This window comes from Bubalus kerabau, chromosome 11, assembly GCF_029407905.1.
Source record: "Bubalus kerabau isolate K-KA32 ecotype Philippines breed swamp buffalo chromosome 11, PCC_UOA_SB_1v2, whole genome shotgun sequence".
In the NCBI taxonomy this organism is placed as follows: domain Eukaryota; kingdom Metazoa; phylum Chordata; class Mammalia; order Artiodactyla; family Bovidae; genus Bubalus; species Bubalus kerabau.
Window position 1 is genome coordinate 26,995,529 of NC_073634.1, and position 17,064 is coordinate 27,012,592.

The 17,064-nt window shown below is 38.6% G+C and overlaps 1 long non-coding RNA gene across 1 annotated transcript in view; it reads right to left on the bottom strand.

The window, feature by feature from the left end:
• Positions 1 to 1,109: 1,109 nt before the first annotated feature.
• LOC129622965 (uncharacterized) overlaps positions 1,110 to 17,064 on the bottom strand; it is a 58,988-nt gene continuing 43,033 nt past the window's right edge. Inside the window, exon 3 of the long non-coding RNA XR_008700212.1 lies at positions 1,110 to 2,558. This is a non-coding gene — a long non-coding RNA (uncharacterized LOC129622965). The remainder of the gene's footprint in view (positions 2,559 to 17,064) is intronic.

Here is a 17,064-nt window from a genome sequence, read left to right on the forward strand (position 1 = left end):
GCTTTGATGCTGAGATTGTAAACTCAGACTTATGAGTATCTAAAGTCAAAACTCTCTACATAACACAGTGAAGAGGATTGGTCTGTATCAGGCTGAATGACTATTTCATTTATCTCTGCTGGCTATGCCTCAGTGCAGAGCAATTAAACTAGAGTTTAGAAACAGTGGTTTAGATAACTATTCATAACGATCAACGTCAAATCTCCTGCAAAAGTTACTCCTTGTCGTAACAGCAAATGCATCTAAAAGTATAAAAATTGTGGCGTGAGCAAAAACTAAAGAGCCTAAAAAAGAAAAGCATTCAATTATCTGTGATTTAAGTGACTAAAGGTTACTTAACAGTTTTCTGAAACTATTGGGTTTCCTTTCAAATGAACAGATTTTTAAAAAACACAAAACTAACAGACTTCAAAATGTTTAATATAAATTTTTAAAATAAACTGAGTCGCATTCAGGCATTAAATGTGGCCTCTTTATTCTGACCCCATGAAAAATAGCTCTAGATTAAACTGGAATATTAAAATTGCCACCAAGAAATTATTGTTCTTAGATATTGTTCTATATTTTATCTTAAAAAGTCTATTTCCTTTGTGGCCTCCACTTCTGTCATTTTTTAACTGTAGCCTAGATTTTTTTATTTCATTATAGTTACCCCACAATGAAGAATAACAGTGGCAATGATTTATTGAAAAATTTATGAAGTTCAAAAGTGAAGTAAAACAGTAGATAAAAAGGGAAAGTAATATCTCTAGTCCACCTATAGGTAATTTGATTTAACTTCTGTTTTGGTTTTTGTTGTTGTTTTCCCAACAGAAGTGGTATTAGATGCCTGGTCACAGTCCATAAAATGTCTTTAAAGTCTATGAGTAGAATCATCTGCAATTCATGCAGTCTTTCCATGAGTCCTAAAATTTGAGGCAACACAAACTGATCTTTTCCTGTTACCACCTTCTTTAAATTCACTGGCAAAGGGATGAATTGTAAATGTCTTGAGGTTAGGGAAGTCTTTTCAGTATCATTATTTTTCTTTTGGTTAAAAAAAAAAAAAATCCACATTTCACAAAGAACTCAGGATGGAGACTTGGGCTGGAAAAAAAAACATAGATTATGTCCATTACCACCTGCTTATTAAAATGGAATAACATTGAGAGCTAAGCCAAAGAAGTGAAGAACTCCCAACCACCATTGATTTTCTTTCTTCCTACAGTGTTTCTACTGTATTATATTTTATTTTTGTGTCCTTATTTTACCTTTTTGGTCATTAAAAATATTGGGTTAACCCCACTGGTAAACCACAGTCTAGGCTTTGTGCCACTCAAAGATTTAATAGAAAGAAAATATCTTACTCATAGAAGAAAAGAAAATAGTCTTTACCCTTATGTATTCTACAGAAATGCTGTTAATAAATTGCAAAGACTTTACAACCAATGAAGAATAAATCATTGAGCTAGATGAAATTCAAAACATGAATAGTGAAAGAATATACAAGCAAGGAGATAAGAATAGTTATCTCTCGGTAGAGATGATAGTATTTTTACTCTTTATTAGAAGAAACTTCTAATTTTTCAACAAAAGGTATTTATTGCTTATGTAAAAATAAAAAAACAATAAATGTAACATTTAATTTCAAAAATATACAGCCAGACCTTAGTCCATAACAGAATTGCAAGACTATTTTTTTGCTCAATCCTATGGTCTTGCAAGATGATCATGATTTAGGAAAAATTTCACAAATATAAAAAGATCAGCTAGATATAAATTTAGTGCAGTGGTTCAAAGCATGGATTTTGAGGTCGGATAGACTTATTTTGGAACTACACCTCTGCTTCTCACTCTGTGGGCTTAGTTGGGTTTCCTAAGCTCTCTCAACTGTGGTCTCATCCATAGTAAAATGGAATTAATGATAACTTCTTACTTCCACTGTATAATCATAAGGGATTTGATTTAGGTCATACCTGAATGGTCTAGTGGTTTTCCCTACTTTCTTCAATTTCAGTCTGAATTTGGCAATAAGGAGTTCATGGTCTGAGCCACAGTCAGCTCCTGGTCTTGTTTTTGCTGACTGTATAGGGCTTCTCCATCTTTGGCTGCAAAGAATATAATCAATCTGATTTTGGTGTTGACCATCTGGTGATGTCCATGTATAGAGTCTTCTCTTGTGTTGTTGGAAGAGGGTGTTTGTTATGAACAGTACATTTTCTTGGCAAAACTCTATTAGTCTTTGCCCTGCTTCATTCCATATTCCAAGGCCAAATTTGCCTGTTACTCCAGGTGTTTCTTGACTTCCTACTTTTGCATTCCAGTCCCCTATAATGAATAGGACATCTTTTTTGGGTGTTAGTTCTAAAAGGTCTTGTAGGTCTTCATAGAACTGTTCAACTTCAGCTTCTTCAGTATTATTGGTTAGGGCATAGACCTGGATTACTGTGATATTGAATGGTTCGCCTTCCAAACAAACAGAGATCATTCTGTCGTTTTTGAGATTGCATCCAAGCACTGCATTTCAGACTACTTTGTTGACCATGGTGGCCACTCCATTTCTTCTGAGGGATTCCTGCCTGCAGTAGTAGATATAATGGTCATCTGAGTTAAATTCACCCATTCCAGTCCATTTCAGTTCGCTGAACTATGGAATGAGATTCGTGACATTGTACAGCAGACAGGGATCAAGACCATTCCCATGGAAAAGAAATGCAAAAAAGCAAAATGGCTGTCTGGGGAGGCCTTACAAATAGCTGTGAAAAGAAGAGAAGTGAAAAGCAAAGGAGAAAAGGAAAGATATAAACATCTGAATGCAGAGTTCCAAAGAATAGCAAGCAGAGATAAGAAAGCCTTCTTCAGCAATCAATGCAAAGAAATAGGGGAAAACAACAGAATGGGAAAGACTAGAGATCTCTTCAAGAAAATCAGAGATACCAAGGGAACATTTCATGCAAAGATGGGCTCGATAAAGGACAGAAATGGTATGGACCTAACAGAAGCAGAAGATATTAAGAAGAGATGGTGAGAATACACAGAAGAACTGTACAAAAAAGATCTTCACGACCCAGATAATCACGATGGTGTGATCACTGACCTACAGCCAGACATCCTGGAATGTGAAATCAAGTGGGCCTTAGAAAGCATCACTATGAACAAAGCTAGTGGAGGTGATGGAATTCCAGTTGAGCTATTCCAAATCCTGAAAGATGATGCTGTGAAAGTGCTGCACTCTATATGCCAGCAAATTTGGAAAACTCAGCAGTGGCCACAGAACTGGAAAAGGTCACTTTTCATTCCAATCCCAAAGAAAGGCAATGCCAAAGAATGCTCAGACTACCACACAATTGCACTCATCTCACACGCTAGTAAAGTAATGCTCAAAATTCTCCAAGCCAGGCTTCAGCAATATGTGAACCGTGATCTTTCTGGTTTTAGAAAAGGCAGAGGAACCAGAGATCAAATTGCCAACATCCGCTGGATCATGGAAAAAGCAAGAGAGTTCCAGAAAAACATCTGTTTCTGCTTTATTGACTATGCCAAGGCCTTTGACTGTGTGGATCACAATAAACTGTGGAAAATTCTTCAAGAGATGGGAATATCAGACCACCTGATCTGCCTCTTGAGAAATTTGTATGCAGGTCAGGAAGCAACAGTTAGAACTGGACATGGAACAACAGACTGGTTCCAAATAGGAAAAGGAGTTCATCAAGGCTGTATTTGTCACCCTGATTATTTAACTTCTATGCAGAGTACATTATGAGAAATGCTGGACTAGAAGAAACACAAGCTGGAATCAAGATTGCCGGGAGAAATATCAATAACCTCAGATATGCAGATGACACCACCCTTATGGCAGAAAGTGAAGAGGAACTAAAAAGCCTCTTGATGAAAGTGAAAGTGGAGAATGAAGAAGTTGGCATAAAGCTCAACATTCAGAAAACGAAGTTCATGGCATCCGGTCCCATCACTTCATGGGAAGTAGATGGGGAAACAGTGGAAACAGTGTCAGACTTTATTTTTCTGGGCTCCAAAATCACTACAGATGGTGATTGCAGCCATGAAATTAAAAGACGCTTACTCCTTGGAAGGAAAGTTATGACCAACCTAGATAGCATATTCAAAAGCAGATACATTACTTTGCCAACAAAGGTCCGTCTAGTCAAGGCTATGGTTTTTCCTGTGGTCATGTATGGATGTGAGAGTTGGACTGTGAAGAAGGTTGAGCGCCGAAGAATTGATGCTTTTGAACTGTGGTGTTGGAGAAGACTCTTGAGAGTCCCTTGGACTGCAAGGAGATCCAACCAGTCCATTCTGAAGGAGATCAGCCCTGGGATTTCTTTGGAAGGAATGATGCTAAAGCTGAAACTCCAGTACTTTGGCCATCTTGTGCGAAGAGTTGACTCATTGGAAAAGACTCTGATGGTGGGAGGGATTGGGGGCAAGAGGAGAAGGGGACGACAGAGGATGAGATGGCTGGATGGCACCACTGACTCGATGGACGTGAGTCTGAGTGAACTCCGGGAGTTGGTGATGGACAGGGAGGCCTGGCGTGCTGCGATTCATGGGGTCGCAAAGAGTCAGACACAACTGAGCAACTGATCTGATCTGATCTGACCTGTAAATTTAGTTCATGGTTGTTGTGGAGACTGAATGAGGAAATATAGAACAAGGATATAATGTGCTTATGTCTCATTAAACATAATGCAGGCTTAATAAATAATACAAATAATAATGTAATAATAATAGCAATAACAACCACAAATTATCTAAAATGTATAGTCCCTCCTATATGTCCTATTCTAAATGCATTCACAATTTACCTCATGGAAATGTAACAACCCTATATGAAGTAAGTCACCATATTTTCCTATTTTATACTTGAGGGAACTGTGACACAGAGAGACCCAAAGTCCCAAGTTCATGCCACCATGTTGCCTGGTGTCTCTTAAGGGTATTTTTGGGGGGGGGGGGTAATGGATAATAATAATTTATATGTATTGATTTGTTCATAGGAATTGTTTTGGATAATGTGTATAATATTTTAGAAGCTGAGAAGTTTAGAGATTTTTTGATTATCAACTTTATGTTAATTGAAACATACCTCAAAGACTATCAGTGATAGGAGGTAAGAAAAAGGGAAGTTAATTGGAAAGTCTGAAGTTGTGGTTGATCCCCTGGAGCATATGTTGGCTTTTCATGTGAGAGCATTTGAGGGTGGGGTTTGTCCTAATTAAGGAAAATAAGCATGTCAGGAACTACTCTATGGCTTCTCCCTGTGGTATGGCAGGAGACTAGCATTGTTTTAGCCTTAGTCCCTTTAGTTATTTTTCTTTTCTGAGCCCCAGAATGCTTTAACGGACTTAATAGCAGTCCCTCTTATAAGAGACATAGTGAGAAAGATGGATAATATGCCTTCCAGATAAAATCTGTTTTTCTTGAGGATAAATGACAATGTTCTATTTTCTTTAGAATTTTCACATTCCCTTTTCTAAGATAAATAACCCCTCACATAATATTTTAAGTCATCATCCATGAGCTTTCTTCTCAAATTCGTATGAAATAAAGAAAACAATCCTAATATCACACCAAAAAAAAAAAAAAAACTTAAGTGAGACACTTTTTACTGTGAATACACAGAACTAGTTTATTTTTCTTGGGTTGTATGGTGACTACTCTCATCCTTTATATCAAGTGGGTGCATTTATCTGCCGCTTCTCCTTAGAATACAGAGCCAAAGTTCACATTTTCTGGAAATTATATAATTTATTTACAAGGACCTCAAGACAAATTGTATCCACATCAGAGAGCAGTATAATCAAGATGATCACTTACCACAAGAGGTTCTTTTATAAGCTGCAAAACATTAAAGTTCTGTTTTCATTTACTCCTCTCTGTCTCTTGGAATCTAGATGGTAGTTGAATTCACAAGCTATTCCACCCTCTGGGCAAGCTCCATGCTGATTTATAAGGTGTGGAACTTTTAGTCAGTTCTGTTCTTTAGGATGTTATTAATCAAAATCTAGAAGGAGATGCCTTAAAGACCAGAACTCTCATTGTAAGTCTGCTACTATCAGGGTTACTAGCCCTGGATGAATTTATATCTCTGGGCCTCAAGTTTTTCAACTGAAAAATAAAAAACAAACAGATGATTTTCCATGGACCATTTCCAGTTCTAAAATTCTATGTTTTGATTTTTTTGTTTTTTTTTTAATGGTTGCTGGGGCAAGGGGAGGAGAAGAATGGGAAGGGAGAGTTAGTGAGTTTGGGGTGGATAGGTATACACTGCTCTATTTAAAATGGATAACCAACAAGGGCCTACTGTATAGCACAGGGAACTCTGCTCAATGTTATGTAGAAGCCTGGATGGGAGAGAATTTGGGGGAGAATGGATGTAATAAAATTCGATGTTTTTTAAGAAACATTTAGTTTTATGTCTTTTAGTTCATAAAATGAGATGATTGGAAAAGACTCTCAAGAGTCTTCTCCAGCACCAGAGTTCCAAAGCATCAGTTCTTCCTTATGGTCCAACTCTCCTACCTGTCTATGACTATTGGAAAAACCATAGCTTTGACAAGGCAGACTTTGTCAGCAAAGCGATGTCTCTGTTCTTTAATACGCTCTCTAGGTTTGTCATATGGAGAAGGCAATGGCACCCCACTCCAGTACTCTTGCCTGGAAAATTCCATGGATGGAGGAGCCTGGTAGGCTGCAGTCCATGGGGTCACTAAGAGTCGGACACAACTGAGCGACTTCACTTTCACTTTTCACTTTCATGCATTGGAGAAGGAAATGGCAACCCACTGCAGTGTCCTTGCCTGGAGAATCCCAGGGACGGGTGAGCCTGGTGGGCTGCCGTCTATGGAGTCCCACAGAGTCGGACACAACTGAAGCGACTTAGCAGCAGCAGGTTTGTCATAGCATTTCTTCCAGGGAGCAAGGGTCTTTTAATTTCATGGCTGCAGTCACTGTCTGAAGTGATTTTGTAGCCCAAGAAAATTAAATCTGTCACTGTTTCTGCTTTTGCTCCATCTATTTGCCATGAAGAGATGGGACTGGATTCCATGATCTTTGTTTTCTGAATGTTGAGTTTTAAGCCAGTTTTTTCACTCTCCTCTTTCACCCTCATCAAAAGGCTCTTTAGTTCCTCTTCACTCTCTACCATTAGAGTGGTATCATCTGCCTGTCTGAGGTTGTTGATATTTCTCCCAGCAATCTTGATTTCAGTTGGTGATTCATCCAGCCTGGCATTTCATATGATATACTCTGCATATAAGTTAAATAAACAGGGTGACAATATACAGCTTTGACATACCCCTTTCCCAATTTGGAACCGGTCTGTTGTTCCATGTCTGGTTCTAACTGTTGCTTCTTGACCTGCATATTGATTTCTCAGGAGGCAGGTAAGGTGCTCTGGTATTCCCATCTCTTTTAGAACTGTCCACAGTTTGTTGTGATCCACACAGTCAAAGGTTTTAGTGTAGTCAATGAAGCAGAAGTAGATGTTTTTCTGGAATTCTCTTGCTTTTCCTTTGATCCAACGTATGTTGGCAATTTGATCTCTGCTTCCTCTGCCCTTCTAAATCTAGCCTGTATCTGGAAGTTCTCAGTTCAAATATTGTTGACGCCTAGCTTGAAGGATTTTGAACATTACCTTGCTAGCAAGGCAAAGCGAGGTAATCCGCAAATACTGTATAACACAAGGAACTATACTCAATATTTTTAATAAGCTATGTGCAAGAAGAATCCAAAAATGAATAGATATATATTGTAACTAAATCACTTTGCTATACACCTTAAACTAACACAATGCTATGAATAAACTATACTCCAATATAAAGTAATAAAACAATTAAAAAAACATAAAATGAAATCAGCAAAGATTTAGAATTCACGGATGATCAAAATGCTGTTTTGCCTCAATCTGTCCTGCATCAGTATGATATAAACAAACAAATCTAATCCACAGTAGGGCTGAATAAGAGGCTCACTATCCTCTCCCACAGTTAGAGTAAAATATTCTTGACATGCTATTTTTTCAACTGCCTGCACTTCAAAACAGAGTATAGGATCAAGTTTGAAAGAGAATTACAATTTGGAGAAATTATGTCACATCACAAAAGCAGCATACTAACTTTTAATTTACATTTCCAAGAGTCTGACATTAACTCCAAATATTTTGTTTCTTTGCCTTTTTTTTTTTTGTCTCAGAATCACAAGCATAACAAAACATAGTGGGAGGAATTTCTGCTGATTCTACCCAAGAGGCAGAATTCAAGGTGTTTTTACATCCTAGCTGAGGAAGATACCTACAACCAACGTCCTTGCTTGAGTCAGTTAGGAAATGAGTCAGGAGGTGCTAGAATTTCGTGGCCTGAAGCAAACAAGGGCTGATAAATCTAAATGCTGGTGCAGGAATGGAAAATACATGCTTCAGCATTGATAAAGAAGTCTCTAGACTATGCATCCCTAACTTGTGATCTTTTGATTTGAGATTGTAAATCTCAGTTCCTGGGACTCTTTGGAATCACTGAAGTGTTTGAAAAAGCTTTTGCATAGAGACAGACTCCATGGCATTTATCAGAGACTTCAAGAGCCCTAAGAACCAAAGTTAACAGGGGGAAATGGGCCATATGTCTGCTTCACTGGCTAGATCAAGGCATACGGATCAGTAGACAGGATTATTTAGATATTCTTCTTAGAATACTCATCAGGAAGCCCTCTAATTTTTGTTTTAATTTCCCACATAGTGGTTTGGAAAGAGACGTATCTTAACATCAATAACTGCTTTGGCTAAAAATCAGTTTCACAGATCTGAAATAGGTCCTTTATGTCCCTTTTCTCAAAGCTTAAATTTCCTTGAGTAAGTTATTAATTGAATTTCCAGACCTACTGGATTAGAGGAGGGAACCCAGAAATAATAACAAAATGAACCCATAACGTCTTTGAGATCTTTTCTGACAACCAAACATAATCCCACAACCACACAGCCTCTCACTAACACAGGATGAATCTGGAGATTTAATATGTCAATACTGAATATCAAAGAAGCCCACATATTCTAGCATATTTTCCCTTATATGTTTACTACTGTTTTCTCACCAGGGAACAACCACTGAGTGATTTAGTAACTACAAAATAAGCTTTTTTCACTTGAAAAATAAAGGTCCTGAGGATAGACTGACTAAAGACTGATATTTGTTTAGAGGGAACAAGATATCAATAACTTCTCCTTTCTTTCCAGATCAGTAGACTTCATTTTGTGTGCTATGTGATAGGTTGTAACAATATATTTGGTCAGCTTTATTCCCAAAGAGTTACCGATGTGATTTTTAAGAAGTTACATTTTTCTATTATTATGTTCACAAAAAACAATGCTCTCTTCAAAGGAAATGTTCTAGAAAGAAATCCATTATGATGCTGTGATGAATCTCCATCCCCCCCTACAGGAAAAAGAGTTAAGGTTGTAACTCCGATTCTTTTATTCATGCTGGAAAAAAATCTGTATTTTTGGTTCCCATCACAAGGTACTCATGAGACTTGCCTTTCGGCATCATTAATACCCAAAAGGGGTACTCCTTCTTACAGTCCCCTCTAGAGGCTTCAAAGTCCTTTCAAACTCTCTCAAACTCATCACCTATGACTTCAAAGGCTTCGGTCTCTTGTTGGTCTTTATCATCCTTGAGCTGCCTCTACCACTGAATACTCTTCACTCCCTTCTCCAATTCTATCTCCTTGGTCACTGTTCACCTACTGAGATTACCCCCATCGTCTCCTCATACCTCTCTGCTCCTTCTCCCTCATCTCCATCACTGACTACTCAGTGCCTCAGCCTCCTCTTAAATGTTGTGTTCTCCAAGCTTCCACCCTGGATAATCTTCTCACTATGAAATCTCATTCACCACTTCAATGTGGCAACACCCAGGTCGGTATCTTCATATCAGGCCACTCAGCTGAATACCTAGATCCAGTGCTTCTAAATACCAGCAAATCAGTCCTATACAGTTACCTCAGTCTTACCTACTCAAGATGGAATTCATTATCCTCATCCTCTTTCTGCTAGTCAAACTTGTTCTTTCTTCTATAGTCCTTTTTTTTTTTTTTGCTGTGCCATGCAGCACACAGAACTTCCCTGACCAGGGCTTGAACCTGTGCTCCCTGCACTGAAAGCATGGATTCTTAAGCACTGGACTGCCAGGGAAGTCCTCTATAATCCCTTTTAAGCTTAATAGTGATACCACCCACACAAGTATTCAAGTCAGAGGTGACTAAACTCTCTCTGAGACCTTTATACAAGAAATAATATTTGAGCTTCATTCATGAACAATAGAAACATATCAGTTTCAAAAAACAATAAGTCATTGAGTTGAGCATTTTTCTTTATTTTTTCTTTAAGTGTTAGTCGCTCAGTTGTGCCTGACTCTTTGCAACCCCATGGACTACAGCCCACCAGGCTCCTCTGTCCATGAGATTTTCCAGGCAAGGATACCGGACTGTGTTGCCATTTTCTTCTCCAGGGGATCTTCCCAACCCAGGGAAAGAGGTGGGGAGAAAGTCACTGAGTCAAAAAACAGTGTGACGTGTTGTTTAGAGACTGATAAGAAAGTATGTTTGGCCGGATTATACAGAATACAGTAGAAATTGGCAGGAGATGAAATAAAAGTAAATTGGGGTCAGATTGTAAAAGATCTTATGTATCAAGCTAAGGCTTTGTACCTTATTTTATAAGCAATAGGAGGTCTCCTCTGATCCTCAGGGGAATATCTTTTTTTAGCAACATCTTATAGCTTTCACTTTGCCTCGGATGGCTTTCAAATTCTCATCAAAGCCTGCCCTGAGCCATTTTCGGGAAACTTCAGGCTTTCAAAGAATCATTCAGTGTTTGTTACTTAAAGTTCATGGAAGCTACAATAGCATAGTACTACCCTTATAATTTTCTTAATAAGAACACTCTAGTGAACATTTATTGTGTTAGATAACCATCACCCATTTCCCCATCTTTTGGGAATACTCAATTTTCCTTTGAGGATCATCTCTCTTCCAATCAAGCCTGTGCTTCAAGTGGAGGTGATTCTTTGTCCAGCTCCTGCACTGTTCCTGCCACCAACTGGGTTATTTCATCACTCTGGACATGATAACCCTTCAAGGATATACATGATTCAATTAAAACAAATGATAGTCCAGATATTTTGTTTGCACTGCTTAGGGTGATGGGGCTTCCCTGATGGTTCAATGGCAAAGAACCCACCTGCTAATGCAGGAGACAAGGGTTCAATCCCTGGGTCAGGAAGGAGAAAGAAATAGCAACCCAATTCAGTATTCTTGCCTGGGAATTCCCATGAACAGAGGAGCCTGGTGGGCTATAGTCCAGGGGGTTGCAAAAGAGTCAGACACAGTTCAGTTCAGTTCAGTCACTCAGTCTTGTCCGACTCTGAGACCCCATGAACGGCAGCACACCAGGCCTCCCTGTCCATCACCAACTCCTGCAGTCCACCCGGTAATGCTATCCAAACATCTCATTTTCTGTCGTCCCCTTCTCCTCCTGCCCTCAATCTTTCCCAGCATCAGGGTCTTTTCAAATAAGTCAAGCTCTTCACATCAGGTGGCCAAAGTATTGGAGTTTCAGCTTCAAAATCAGTCCCTCCAATGAACACCCAAGACTGATCTCCTTTAGGATGGACTGGTTGGATCTGCTTGCAGTCCAAGGGACTCTCAAGAGTCTTCTCCAACACCACAGTTCAAAAGCATCAATTCTTTGGTGCTCAGCTTTCTTTATAGTCCAACTCTCACATCCATACATGACCAGTGGAAAAACCATAGCCTTGACTAGACGGACCTTTGTTGGCAAAGTAATGTCTCTGCTTTTTAATATGCTGTCTAGATGGGTCATAACTTTCCTTCCAAGGGGTAAGCATCTTTTAATTTCATTGCTAAACAACAACTTAGGGAAATGCTATCTTTTCTATTGAATTTGAGCTTGGAAAGCTGTTAAGAGCAGAGCCAACTGGAAACCAGCTTATCCCCACCAAGAACCTGAGGATAAAATCAACACAGAATTAAACAAAAGCAAGAGATTTTCATAGCTAAATGTTGGTGCAGCAGGAGATACAGCATAGTAAATGCATGACCCCTACCTTCAATAAGCTTAAGCTATATCTGAGAAAACAATAATAAGTATAATACTCAAGTGAAAGAAGGAAACTGGAAAACTACTCTTTCCTATTTACACTAAAAGGAATCAAGAAAGGAAGACCAGAGTATTTGCTTCTTTTCTACTGAGATAAGCAAGAGAGCCTGCCAAGCTGCCTAAATTTGAGAAAGAGAGTTTGAAGGAGTATAAATTATGCATTCAGGCTTCATTTGTCTCTCAATTGTTTCCCTTATCTTTCGCCATCACATGCTTAAATATTAATGGGTAAGAATACTCGTACCCCTCACCTTGCCCTGACTTTACTGCAAACTGTCTTATAACCATGCTTTTTCTGTAGAAAAGGAGAAATGTTGGCATACTTATTTTAAAACAGATTGACAGGCAACTGAAAGTTAGACTGAGAAATGCTCACATGATTGGAGTGCAATCCAGGGAGAGTGATACAAAAGATGCTTAAGAAAACTGAAAAACCAAGAGGCAGGCAGACTCAGTGAGACTGAAGAATAGTGATAGACCTTAAGGGAACTGGAGCAGACCAGAGTAAAAAACACCAGTATGTAAAATTATCCAGGCATACAGACAGCAGCTAGAGGAGAGATTATATATATATACACACACAATGCTAAACAAGGGGAGAATATAAAATGGAAGTTCCAAAGAGAATTGTTTTCAACTGAACCTAACTGCAGACCTGAAACCAAAGCACAGAGCTGAAGATCAGAAAGCCATAACTGTCTCATCCTGTAAAAGCCCCAGCACTGTTTTTGTCTGGCTCAGGCTGGATCTAGTAATGAGGCCATCTGCTCATAGTGCTTGCTCCATGTGCAGCTTATGCCCAGAAATCTACACGCCTTCCAGCAAAGTCATTTTTACACTGTACTTGACAGACAGAGCATGTGTTTATGTTCAAAACACTGCAGGAAAGGGGGTACTGGGAGGATTCAGAAAAGCCTTGACCTTGGAAAAAGACAGTCATGAACCCTAAGGAGGTAGTATTAAAAAGCCAGGGGCAGTGGAAAGCGGAAGAACCTACTAGAAGCAATTCTTTAGACTCATATCATTCCATAGTAGGTAGGAACACCTGTTTGGAGTTGCTTTGGGTGAGACAAAGCACAATGGCCTTGTTCTTTGTTTTTTAAATGACTTTACTTTGTTCAGTATTTAGCTAAAAGACATACAGTCAAAAATGACTTTGAAAATATTAGTGGGGACCCCTTTGCCAACTGGATAAAGCCCAAAGTATTTAACAAGATCTTTTACAATCTGACCCTAAATTACTTTGCACCAACCCTACCTCAGGCCATTTATTACCATATATACTCAAATTTTTAACAATCCACAAATATGGCATACGCTTTAATGCCTCTAGACCACTGGAAGTTTGGTTTGCACTAACCTAATATTTTTTCCACTCTTTCCAAAATGAATCCAAGAAAAGTTAACTTGCCCAAGATTAGAGAAATGTTGAGTGTGTGACATGATAATAAGACACCAGATATGAAAAAATAAAAAATCATCAAAATGAATGGCCATAAAATTTGAACGGAGATGCTTAGGCAAGAGATCATATGCCATGGTTCCTCACAGAATTTCCCACAAAGAGAGAACTGAACTTTGGTGTGAAAATATCAGCCTATATGAAGGGATATTTTAAGCAACTGGAATGTGTCCTTTATCATGTTTAGTGTGAGCATCTTACAAAGGACACTGTTACATTAGTCAAGGTTCTACTGATAAGGATCCTTCACAGACAGATCCTTTTGGTTTTCAGCACCAGAAATAATTGTATTTGACCTAGAAAGCTGAAATTTATTTTGTTCTATAGAAACTGAGGTGCTCATGAGTGGAGAAAGTTGGATCTCTGCATTAGCAACTAGAAAGGTTAGAACCAAGTTTGGGGCCCATCCTTCATGAGTATATGGGACTGTATGGCAGGAATCAGCAAATGTTTTATAAAGGGCCAGATGGTAAATATTCCCACCTCTAAAGGCCATACTGACTCTGTCACAGCTGTAACGTGAAATGAGCAAAGACAAGGAACAAAGGAATGAGTGTGACTGTGTTCCAATAAAACTTTATTTACAAAAACAGGCATTGAGCTGGGTTTAACCTCCTGGCTGTAGTTAAATGACCCCACTCTATGGCATGCTTTTGTAATAACAAAGTCTTAATCATGATTCTATTTAATTACTTTAACTTACTTTTCTCTTTGTTTTTTCTTACTCTTATATTTATGTTATATGGCTATGGCTTATGTAATTGTGCACCATTCTGGTATTTTCTGAATCCAAGAAAGTAATAAATATTTAAATAAACGTTTTTAAATTAACTGGTTATAGGCTTGCTTTGTGGTTACATTCAAGTAAGAAAGGATATTTGCCAAAGTTAATAGGGCAATGAAACATGTCAGATGGAATAAATTATATTAAGAGTAACTTAGAAAGTAAGATTTTATTTTTAATTTTTTCCTCTGGGTGTACCTCTAAGGAAAAAAGGCAGAGAAAGCCCAAGTAGAGAAGGAGGTCAAAAAAGAAGTCATGAATAGGTAAGAAAGTAGGGAGCCAATGGAGGTTGACAATAACCATTTTTCTTCTGAGTCCTTATTTCTCAGGTAGTGATATTTATAGCTTTCTAACTTTTATCAGAGTAATTTTATATTCCATAAAAGCCACTTACAATGTGCTGTTTATTTCCACTGTGTTATTGTCCACACATCTCTGTCCTCAACCTCTTAACATTTATTCATTTAATACTTATTAAATATTAATAAACTAATATTATTAGATGCCAGGTATGGTTCCAGTACCATGTGTATAACTCTAAAGGAAAGAGACAAGGTCTCTACCCTTATAGCATTTGTTTCCTAATAGAGAGAAACAATGAAGAAATAAATAAATAAGTCCGGTGGGAAAAGAAGGTATTGGTTGATACCAGAGCAAGAGGATAGAGTGATGGAAAACTGCTATTCTGTGTTGGGGAAGATACCTGGATGAAGTATTGGAGCAAATCAGGCACGTACATGAGGAAAGAGAATCCTAAGAGAGGGAACTTAAGGTGCAAAGTTTAAAGGTTCTGAGGTGGAAGGAAAGCAGTCCCCTGTTCCTTTTTCACAGGGAACAGACTCCAACCCCCAGGACTTCCGTGAGTCCCAAAGGGCAGACTCAAAAAATTGCTAATCAGGGAAGGGAGGGAAGGCAAAGAAACTGGAAGAACAGCCAGGAGGCAACAGAGCAACCTTGGAGGAGGATCCTGGTTCTGCCTCAAGGGACACATGTAACAGCATTTCTATACAGCTAAAACCTCCAGTGGAATGGAAGATGTCATCATTCTTCATTCCAGATCAAAGGAAGCAGAGAAGCTCTTCAAGAAGACCACCCAAGGCCAGATTAAAGGAACCACAGACATTCATCAGATTACCTAAAACCAGATTAAAGGAGTATAGCCCCTGCACATACACTAATCTTATCAGCAACCTCACCCTTCAACTATTGCTGTAAAACTCTTCATCAAACACTCCTGGGTTGGGACATACAGTGTTTTAGGGCAGGGTTCCACTGTGTCCCCCTTCATCTGACAAGACAATAAAGCTACCTTTTTCTACTTGACCCGAAATGGTCTCCAAAATTCATTTTGGCACCCATTCACAGAGGTTGAGGTTTCGGCATTAGGAGCTCCATGAATGCTATGTAGAGAGTATGTGGTAGGGTCAAAGGTGAAAACAGAAAAATTGATAAAGAGACTTGAAGTTATTCAGGCAAAAGAGAATGGTGCCTGAACCAGAGTGATAATAGAAGAGGTCATTTGTATTTATCTGAAAGAAGTGTTCTGGCAGAGTTTGCTGACTCATTGGATGTGGGTGTATGCGAAAAAGAAAGGAGTAAAAAATGACCCCAAAGTTTTTGTTCAGGGAAAGTGGGAGAATGAATTTTCCACTTATCAAGATGCAGAATACTAGGCACTAATAGGGTTATGATAGCTTACCATGTCAGATTCATGATCTCCAAAGAAGATTTAGCTTCCAGACCAGGGACCAGGCTTGATAACTCAAGAGCTTTTGTGTAGCAGAGTTTTATTAAAGTATGAAAAGGGACAGAGTAAGCTTCTGACATAGACATCAGAAAGGGGATGGAGAGTGCCCCCATCACTAATGTTAGCAAGGGAGTTACATAATTTTTAATTGGTTATTACAATACATCAAAAGAATGTCTCAAGATTGTAAACATTTTACCAGACCCACTCCCACAGTTTACATTTTAAGATAACAGGATTAGAACTTAACAATAGAAAGATTTTACCAGACCCACTCCCATAATATACATTCTAAAATATCAGGATTAGTCAGAAGGTTTTCAGGAAGGCAAAACTGTCCTCAAGCGGGATACATGGTTGTTATATAATCCTTAGTACAGAGTTTAAACTGAGCTGTGTGTTGTGTAATCATCAGTTCCAGGCTTAAAGAAAACAAATGTTTTATGTGACTAAGACTGAGAAACGTAGAGGAAAAAGAAAGTTGCTTGTCCTTTTCTTCTTGAGAATTCCAGACCCCTAACTCCTCCTTGAGAGCCCCAGACCCCTTTTTCCATCTCAGGGACCCCAGACTTCTTATCAACCTGCCTAGGAATTGACTGTCTCAGTTGGGAAGAAAAATCATGTATCTATTTTAAACTTATTAAGTTTGAAGTGGCTAATCAGACATCCAAGTAGTGATGTTTGTTACATAGTAAGCTGTCTGAGTCCAGGGTTGAGAGGAAAGGTGTGCAGTAGAAATATACATTTAAGCATAGTCAGCTATAGATTATATTTAAAACCATAGATGGGGAAAATCATCATGGTAGTGAGTACAGTTAGAACAGGGCAGTTTGAAAACTGAACTCTGGGGTCCTCCAGTTTTAGGAGGTTTGAGATGAATATATGAGGAATTTAATAAAGGAGAA